A 10,354-nucleotide genomic window follows, 5' to 3' on the forward strand; every position below is an offset into this window, starting at 1 on the left:
CTGAACCTGTGCTGTGGTGGTTACTGGGTGGTTACTCAAAAGTTTCAGGCAGGAACTAACACTGTCCTGAGACATCCTGCCTGTCAAGTTATCCTCTTAGTAGTCCTGGGGGATTTTTCACCACTTCAAGAGACCTGAGGATTTATAACTAGCTTCTCTGTTCCTAAGCTATGTCCTACCGAAGCTCTGCTGCATCCCTCCTGCTGCATCTCAGCATGGTCAGAGAGCATGTCTCATGCTGGCTAACCCAGTTCTAAGTGCTGTGGGCCAAATCAGTAATGTGATGTTGCATCAGTTCAGCAAAACATGTTTGCATCATGCCTCAGGGATGGCCTCTGCCTTGTCACTGTTAGGGGCACATAGAGGCATGCTGGAGGGAGAAGAGCTTTCCCTAAGCATTGATCAGCAGACAAAGTAGGGCTGGCATCATCTTGGGGGAGCCAGTCCCTTGGTGTGTCCTTTGGGGAGCCAAAGGAAGAGCAGAAAGAATGTGGTCTTCTAAAACACATGTTTAAAATCTGCAGGTTGCTGCTTTGGCATGTCTTGAGTGCACACTGGGGTGTTCACTGATCAGCAGGCCTGGGCAGAAGTAGTGCTTGCCCTCCTGCAATTGGAGAAGGAAGGTCCATTTGTTTGATTTTTGACCCATACCAGCTGGGAGCATTCACTATGTATACCTAACAAATGTTGTAAGAACCTGAGACATAGGTGGACATCCATGGATTCTCCTGCTTTTTCTCTAGTGTGTGCTGTGGTCATTTCTTGGTTTCTTATAGGAATGGGGAACTGGGAATATGTTGTGCCCTGCAGCAAGAGGAGTTTCTGGAGTTCATGTTTCTATAGCCTTCTGGAAACTTATGCTGTGTGTTGGCACCATAACACACATAGTACCTTCAAGCCTGTTCCTATCAGCACAGTCACCAGCCCCAGGGCAGGGAACTGGGCAGCTGTGGCTGCACTGGCACTGTGTAGGCACTACTCTGTGATGCTGTGTCACACAGGGAGCTGCTCCTCTCCTGCTCTTCCAGGACCTGTGGGTGAGGGCTGGAAAAAGAGTGGGCTCAACATCAGTTTTGAGCCAGGGGCAACTTGAATGTCTTGGCTTTCCTTTGTGAGGTGTGGAGGAATACCCAGCCTCTGCCAGACCACGTTGTTTAGGATATCCCATCTCTGGTCCGTGGCTTCCTAAGTCTCCACACGTTTCCCGTGGCTTCCTAAGTCTCCACACAGGTTTCCCTTCCCTGAGGATGTTGGTCTTGGGGCAGGGCCTCTGCACGCTCCAGTGCTCTCCTTTTCCCTGCCTCTGAGCTGTCTGCAGAGAGGCTTTGGCAAAGCTGCGGAGCCGGTTTGGGCAGTGAGAGCCTGCCCAGCCCTGGCCTCCCTCCTCGGGCTGGTTACTGATTACTTGGGGCAGCAGGTGGAGGAGGCTGGGGCTGGCAGCGATTGGGCCCGCACCCTGTCCTCTTTCAGGCTGGTTTCAGGAAGCAGTGTCCATGTTTCACTGGGGACAGGAGCACTGGAGCAGAGCAGAGGAGCAGCGTCAGGGAGCAGAGGGAGTCAGTGCCTGTGCTGCACCCCGGCAGGACTATGTGCGCTCATCCCGGAACAAAGCACGGTGTGGAGGATCCAAGGCAGAAGCCAAGGCTTCTCGGTTGGGAATATGAGGACTGTTGTGCCGTGGGAAGAGAGGACGTGGCCGTAGCGTCTGTGCTGCGTGGTGAGGCTCACTGCAATGACAGACCCAGAGCGAGGAGGCAGTACCCAGGCTGCCAGGGAGCAGACAGCAGCTGGGACAGTTACAGGGACGGACAGGGCATCTCTGTGGATCAACAGGGCATGAATGGAGACTCTGGAGATTTTTGGAAGGGAGATATCCAGTACACAGACTGCAGGAGAGAAGGTGGGGCTTGGGAAGGCAAAAGCCAGGACACAGAGGTTAGAAACTATAGGATGTATGAGAGGGAGGGCATTCAACATAGAGACTGCAGATCTGAGGTAAGGGAAAGGCAGTTCAGAGAGAACAGAGTACCTGGACCATACAGAGAGGGGGGAAGGCAGTACAGAGAGAACAGAGTACCTGAAGACTGTAGGGAGGGGAGAAGATGGTATCAGGAGGACAGAGATACTAGGAACTACCATGAGGATAGAAAACATGGGGAAAAGGAAAAGTGGTATAGGCAGGAGAGGGACTCTGGGGAGTATAGGGAGGGGAGAAGACAGTATAGACAGAATGGAGACAATCAAGTATATAGGGAAGGAGAAAAGTTGTATAGAGAGGATGGATGCTCTGGGGCATATAGACAGCAGGAAAGGCGGTATATAGGTGTTAGGGACCAAGTAGACCAAGAAGACATTGAGCAGCACAGGCAGCCTAAAGGCCATGTCATGAATCACAGCAGTCTGGACAGAGTTTGTGAAGCTCCTGCATATGCAGTCAGATCCTCAGGAGACAGTAATGTGAGCCTGAGGTCAAGCACTGGCTACACACAGTCCAAGACAAGAGACGTGGACTATGATGGCTGTGGGGAGCTGGAAGGAGCAGCCCCAGGGCCTGGGATGCCAGTCAGGAGCGGTGGCAGAGCAGAGGGCTCAAGAGTACGCACAGGCCGTCCAGACTGGAGCCAGATATGGGAGCAGGAGGCCGAGGAAGCAAACAGGGTGGGCTCCATGCTGCAAAGAAACAGCTTCTACAGACGGACGGCTCCCAGCGCCCTGCGGCATTCCGAGTTTGTGCAGACAAGGAAGGAGAAGCAAGGTACGTGGATAAATGCTGGGCAGTTGCCTTAGAAGTGCCTTTGCCCTGCCCTGGTACCAGGGCAGCACTGGGACTGTGGCACAGGAAGGTGGCTGATCTAGCTGGGCTCCTGTGGGAAACCCTGGGGCTTGCTGAAGTGGGCATCATCATTATAACCCCTCTGTACAGTAACCTACATGTCATGCCAGGGCTCTTGTCCTGTTTTTGCAGAGGCCCAGATGGGAGAGAAGCCCAGTCAGCACAGACCCCAAGGCTCACTGCTGTCCTTCCAGTCCCTCCTCCTTTAGTACCCTGTTTGGGGTACACCCTAAAATCTGTGGCCCTGACTTGTCTGCTCTCTCAGAGCCTCAAGGAGGTTCCTCATGGGAAAGGGTGAAGTGCTGGGGTTAACTTTACTGCCTGTTGTACTTTCATAACCCAACATGAATTGATTCTGGATGTAGGAACCAATTTCTGACCCTTTGAAGGGCGAGTATAGCAGCTGTTTGCGGGCAGCACGAAGCAGGAAATGGGGGAAATTGTTGTTGTAGCTCTTGAGCATACACAGAGGGCAAGTACTTGGAGTTGCATGATTACACATGGGCAGGACACCAAGGCACTTAGTGTGTGCTGGGGACAAGGCACAGCAAGGTGGTAGGGTCTGAGCAGAGAGAGTGGAAAAGCACTTCTTGGTGAACCGGCCTCCCCAGTGGGCAGGCACATGCCTGAAAACATACTTGTTTCTGCACCCTCTGTCACTGTCTGTCTTGGGTATATGTATGAACTCTTCCTGAAGGGGGGTTGAAATGCAGAGGAAAATAGCAGAGCAATGGCCAGAAAGGTGGCACAGCTGAAGGCTGGGCTGCCAGTCGGCTTCAACATCCTGAAGTCTGTCCTCTAGAGATACTGGATTAAGCAGACTCCACTGGCTGCATTTCTGCACTCTCAGACACCCTGGTAGGCTGGGACTTTGCTCAGCTGTGTCCCTGGGGCGATGGAAGGGAGAGGCTTTGCAGCGCCAGTGTGTCCAAAGGGCAGCAGGGAAGTTTCTGGCTAAGGAGCCAGGAGCAGAGATGGGAGGAAAATAGCCCATAAGGCTTTGGGAGGCTGGTGCAGTGCTGCCCTGGCCAGGTTTTGGGAGAGCTGAGGGGACAGACTGCAGTGCCAATGCCAGGCAAGAGCCTTCACTCCTCTGATGATAAATGCGACGCTGTGTTCACCCACACTTGCACGCAGAGGGGGTGTGGGATTTTTATTCTGCTGTGGCAGGCTCAGGGGCAGAGGAGTGGCTGCAGGAGGTGTGAGGAAGGATGCCCTCACCATCAGAGCCAGTGTCCCACAGCAGGAAGGGGAGAAGGCTCCAGGAATTTTCTAACACTGTCTGCCCTTTGGCACATTTCTGGCTGCAGTTCCCTCTTCAGTTCCTCGCCCTGCCATACTGGGGCACAGTGCTGTACCAGCACCAGCCGTCCTTAGCAGATACACTTTGCTGCTCCAGCTGCCTCAATGTAAGACCTGCCCAGCACCAGCACCCCTTTACTGCCTCATAGTGAGACCTCACCAGCACCTGGGAGCCTCCCCAAAAGCCCTCCCATGATGCTTGGTGGCAGACACGCTCCTGTCCAGCCGACAGGAAAAAAGTCTGCTGTTTTTCCCACTGTGTGTGCTCCAGGCACCTTTTCTAATGCTGTCTGCTTTTCTCCCAGGTTCCTCCTCCTCTCCACAGAATGACAGAACTTAGGACTTGAAAACCCCATTAGAGATGAGATGGCCTGAGGTTTTCTGTAGGTGTGGTAATTACAATTCTTAGAGATTTTTCTGTGATGCAGCCTGGTGACAGCTACTTGGTTAGAGCATCTCTTCTGAGATGAAACTCAGATGTGTCTGCCTACCACATCACCAGAAGGACAACCCTCCTGTCATAGCTTTGCTGCTTAGTCACCATCATTCTTACATGTTTTGCATGCTAATGTGTTGCATTTCAGCTCCAAACTCCAACCTTTTTCTACTAAAATAGAGCTTTAAGTTGATGGTATTTTCTTTTCAGGCAGGTACTGTAATTAAGTAATTTTTCAGTCTTCAGTTCTATGTAGTGAAGACAGTCTTAAAATACTCCTGGCAAAGACTCACAGGGAGACCTTCCACTGTTTGTTTTTCCTGATCCTCACTCTTTTTTCAGTTCATATTCTTGTAAAACAGTGGACTTCAGAGCTGCATGAGGCATTCTGGGTGGGCATCAGCTTGCACTGAAGTATTACACCTTGCTGTGCTCTTCTGCCCTTGTCTGAGATCCCCAATCTGCCTCTGCATCATTTGGGGAGCTCCTGCTGGGTTTTGGCTGACCCAAGGGAAAGCATCACTCCTTGGAATACAGTCCTGCGTTTCTTGACCCCATTAATGCATTTATCTGCATTAAACCTGCTTTGTTTCAATAATTCCATCTTATTCCGAATACCATGGGTCACGCTGTGTTGAATCAGTGTTCAGTTCTCTACATGACAGCAGTGATTTTCTTTAAAAAATTACTTATGATTTAAATTACGATATAGGATCAACTCTAAAAGCAGTCCATGGAGAATCAGAAATGCTCTTTATTCTGGATATTATCCACTGGCAATGGGTTGTTGAGGTGTCAGTTAATAAGGTCTTGTTTATACTATTTAGATGGAAAAAAACCCAGCATATTTATTGTATAATTCTGCCTTTTTGCCAGACCTATCAGGAATTTTACTATCTCTGCTTACTTGTGGGGTTGTGTCATTGAAAGGATTTATTTTGTTCCAGGTAGAAGTAAAAGTGTGTTAGAAAGTAGCCTTTTATTTCCTCATTTTAAAAATAAAAGCAGAATTATGATTCTACCATCTGTGAATTTTTCTTGATATCTTTTCTCATTTTTCTGTACTTCATAGCTCCTGGTGTATCTCTGGTGGTGTTTTTCTATATTCATTAATTCATTTTTATTTTCTGTCTTTATTGAAGCACAGACCCAGGACAAATTTTTCATCAATATTGTTCATTCTTGGGGGGTTGGACTAGATGATCTTTCGAGGTCCCTTCCAACCCCTAAGATTCTATGATTCTATGATTCTTGCTCACATAACTGTGGGTTTTGGATTATCAATTGAAAACATCCTTTTAAAGAACTTGTAGTTTTCATTCTTTATTCCATCCATGTTTTTACTCACAGAGACTTTTGTTGATCCTCTGCTCAGCTTCAGAAGGTTACCTCTTTGCAGTCAATCATATTACTTCACTTTTTTCTCCATCTCGGGTTGGAACCATCCCCTGTTCACGCTAAATGCGGTGGGGCTGTGTTGGGATGATGATTGTCATCTTACCTGGCATAGAGACATCCCACTGACTAGGCTCTGCATGAGACATCTTTGAGTCATCAAGCCATTCCAGAGGCCCTGGAGAAGAGTCATTAGTATTTTATCATTCAGCTAGTTTTTATGGTTTGTCTGGATTTATCTCCTGCTTCTTTGTTTCAGGACTCTGCCAAGGCTGAATTCCCTTCTGTGGGCTGAAGTCCTCTTTTACTGTGGCACCCCTCTGCTGCCACCCTGGCTTTCTCTTAAAGAGCAGTGAGACACTGCAGTGGGGATATTCTGATACAGGCTTATGACTGAAGTCCAAAGTGAGAGTTTTCACCCCAGCCAGATCCTGCTCCTGGCAGCAAGTTTAGCCTTTGCTCAGATTAATTATTCCCTGCCCTAGTTTCATCCCCTTTCTTCTCATAGCAGGCAGTGGCTCCTCCCCTCCTGGCGTCCACATACTTCAAATATTTGCAGCTGGTTTGTTTTGTCCTGAGTCACTGCTTGACTCTGCTGAGCTGTGAGCCTGGGGCTGGGCTGGCCTCTCCCAGTCTGAGATTCTTCCTTAGGGAGCTGGTGCAAGGGATTGTCCTCAGCACTGATGGGCAGCACGTCCCTCTTCAGACTGCACTAGCAGCCTGGGCGCCCTGCGAGGCTGCGCTGTGCTGCGGGGGATGCTGGCAGGTGAGCCTCCATGAGGGGGAGTTGTGGGGTGATGCAGACCTTTTGGGCGAGCCCCCCAGCTCCTGTGCAATGGACACGCATCCCCATGGATCTGGTCTCCATGGGTTAACTTTCCTTCCAGAGCGGGGCAGGGAGAAACCCCTCTAATTGCGTGTGTGCTCCTGCACAGGGTTGGGTTATAAGGATTAGGAGTTTTCATTGATTGAAGGAAAGTCAATGAAAGTGGCTTTTTTGAGATGAGCAGAATGAGCTATGTGATTGAAATCAGGGCCACCACGGGAAGGATAGAGGTGGGAGTGTGCTCCATCTTGACACCTCATTGTAAGGGGCTTGGTTTCGAGTCAGTGTTCAATCTCCTAGCAAAGCTCACAAGGAGGCATTCTTGGAGGCTGTCAGAGACTATCAAACCAATCCAGAGAGTCAAGGATTTGTCAGAAATATGCCAAAGGGGATAGAGAAAATGATGCTGTTAGAAGTTTTAATTTAGAGCAGCAGATTGCAAAGCTCATGCAACCTATGAGCGAACAAAATCTGAGTCTCTGAAAGTTGTGACTGAGAACATTGTTTATGGAAATGTATTTCTGAATGCCTGTTTGGCATCTGTGTCATGGGTAAACACAAATTTGTCACTGGACTGGAATTTGGTGGCTTCATTAAAAATACCAGTTGCATTCTTGCAGGCTAACGGAGCCCATTCCAGCTGTGGTGTAACATCTTAGTGCCTCCAAAGCTGATGGGCGTGATGACTCAGTTGAAAGGTAACATTTAAGTAGAAAATCTGTGAAATAGAATGGAGATCTGTTTAAAAAGCATTTATTAGATGACCAAAAGCTACAGCTGTGAAAGAGGGTGGGTTTAGTTAAATGCTTAATAAGCCTCATTTAGGGAAAGCTGCAATTAGACATACAAGAATGTGTAACAAGCAGTAAAAAATAAATTGTTGGCAATTGAGACAGTGTGAAATACAAAAAAAAATAAAATAATACTTTTAAAACGCATCAGAAACAAATAGTAAGCATTATACACATCAGTCATGTGAAAGAGCCAAATATTAAAAACAAATTCTGTATCTGAGCTTTCTGAACTGCAAATTTATGGAAAGAAACTAGATCACTGTTGAGTTCATTGCTGAAGAAGGATGCTGGACTAGTGATAAACAGCAAGAGTCCTAAGAGACTTGGTTGCAGCATAGACTTGTTTTTAAACAAATCTTGAAATACTCAGAGCAAGAAGGCCAGAGGAGAAATAATCTGTGTGTAGGTTTTCAAAATAATGCAAACATGGATGCAGTGTAAGTGAGTAGAACTGGTGGCCAACATCATGCCAGGTCAGGCAAGATGAGCTGATGACTTCTGTGGACTTAAAACTTGTGCAGGGAAGGTTTTAATTTTCCTTCCACAGCAGGGATTTGAGACTTGCAGAGGAGGAGTGTCATGGACCTGGCAATCTTACAAGTGTCAGTCAAATCCTCACCGCAGGCACTCTGTGAAAGGGCCTGACCTAGATTTACTTGCCCGGGGAGTGCTTGGTGCAGCATGGGGAGCTGCTGCATTCGTTGGAAGTGCTGGACATCCCCAGCTCCATTTTGGTGAGTTTGGAGCCAGGCACACTGTGTGGCTGCAGTTTAGCCATGGCTAAGCAAGGAGCAGAGCAGGATCATGTGGCAGTATGGTAAACTCCCTAGGTGTCTTGTACAAGGCTTCATCTGGTGGCATTTTGCCTGGTGATAAGGCAAATGTAATTCTTCCATTTGTCTTCCTGAATGCTGCTGCTTGGGTCATTTCTGGCTGTTGTTCTGGCTGGTCTTCATTTTCAAGATTCCTGCAAGCCCACCCCAAGCTGTAGTATCACCTCACCCACCCACCTCATCTGGGTTTCACACATGCATGATGTGCATTTCACAGAACACCTTCCTGCATCTTCCAGGTTGCTGTCTCACTTGAGCTTGCTCCTCTGCAAAACAAATGCCATTCCTTAAAAAAAAAAAAAATCCTTCTTCAAAATAACTCTGTTGTTGTTATTTTCATTACTCTCTGAGCTGCAGAGACACACCTTGGCTTTTCTGTGCCCCTCCTGTACATTTTTCTGCCTTATGTCCTGTTCAGGCTTCAAGTGCTGTGTCTTGGGCAGGCTGTCCCTGTTGTGTGTTTGTCAAGACCTTGCACTGCAGGGCCTAGTCTGCTACTGAGGCTTTGCAGATGCTGTGGAAATGAAAACAGCAAATGCTAAACCCATCAGCTGCCTCCAGGCCCTCCTCTTCGACTCCTGCTGCACTTCAGTTGATCAGAGACTTTTCTGGTGGATATCAAGACAGCCACTGACTTGGCCAAAACTACAAAACTAGTCTTTTCCCTCACGCACGGTGGCTCCAGTGGGGTTATTTTTAAGGATGCTTGCCTGCAGAAATCAGGGAGTCTGCGCTTCATAATACACCATAACTGCTTACTAAATGTTGTGCTGATTGTGCCACTAAATCCTTCTCTGGTGGAGCTAGCCCTGTTGGCTCTTCCCAGGCTCAATTTCAAGGCAGGGCAGCAGAGACACCTGCATAGACAGATGATGGGTATCTTCCCTCCTACATCGAGTACATCCTCAGAGCAGGGTTTCAGTTGGGTTTCCCATTTGCTGTGATTGGGAGGTGTCTGGGACTGACTTTGAAGTTGCTCTTTCTGCAAGGGGCAGGCGCTTTGTCTTCAGCCCAATTAGCTGTGAGAAGTTGCTGTTAGATGTTGATGCTGCTGGTTTCTGTTTGTCACTCCTGCACTGCAATAGGAAGGGCGGCCATGGTTTCAGCCAGTTACGGGCTGAGTCGGTGTCTCATCTCGGCTGCATTTCTTTCCTTTCCTCGGTCGTTCCAGTGCAAAAAAAAAACCTTCCTGGCAGAGCAGCAGGCAGGACGCTTATGCTGGGGGCATCAGCCTGCAGGGCAAAGCTGGGAGCTGCCTGCAGGCGGGCAGGGCAAGCCCAGCACCTGGGCATTGACAGCTGGGAGCGCGGTCTGTTGGGGCTGTGCACGGCGGGTGCCAGGGTACCGGGATAAGTCCTGAGCCCTGCTGGGTGCCCCTGGGAATCCTCCAGGCTCAGCCGCTGTTGCCTGAGGCTGTAACCGGAGAGGCCGGGGAGGTGGAGGTCTGGAAGCGCCTGTCGTGCAAAAATATTTTTACAAATGTCTGAGCTGGGCATGTTCACAGCTTTAATTAAATCCCAGAGAGAGAGCAGCTGGGGATCCGTGGGAGTCGTCCCGGGGCGGGGGGAGCCAGGCTGGGCTGCTGGGGGGGTCTCTGCTCTGCAAAGCAGCCATGCAAGGGGAAGATCGGAGTGTTTCTGGGCTCGACGGGGCCTCTGAGCGTCCCAGGGAGGTGCTGGAGAGGGGCTTTCCCGAAATTGGGAAGGGGAGGTGCTGCTGCTGTGTTTTTGCCCAGAGGGCACGTACTTTTAAAAGCAAGCAGGTGGGGTAGAAAGTGGCTGGGGCCCAGGAATCTGCTGGGGGATAAAGTGTCTCCATGAAACTGGAGGGGGCTGGGCCGGCCTGGGTGCCGCAGGTGGGACAGAAAACCAGGAGGAAAGCCGGCTGCTGGGGCCCGGGCAGGGGAGGGGGGCCCGGGCGGGCGGCCCGCCCCCC

At 49.6% G+C, this 10,354-nt stretch overlaps 1 protein-coding gene across 1 annotated transcript in view; it reads left to right on the forward strand.

The window, feature by feature from the left end:
* The window catches only part of DNMBP (dynamin binding protein), a 24,440-nt gene that overhangs the window by 6,845 nt on the left and 7,241 nt on the right, over window positions 1-10,354 (forward strand). The gene's annotated exons all lie outside the window — the stretch shown is intronic.

Source organism: Chaetura pelagica, unplaced genomic scaffold (genome assembly GCF_000747805.2).
Source record: "Chaetura pelagica isolate M959 unplaced genomic scaffold, ChaPel_1.0 scaffold436, whole genome shotgun sequence".
In the NCBI taxonomy this organism is placed as follows: domain Eukaryota; kingdom Metazoa; phylum Chordata; class Aves; order Apodiformes; family Apodidae; genus Chaetura; species Chaetura pelagica.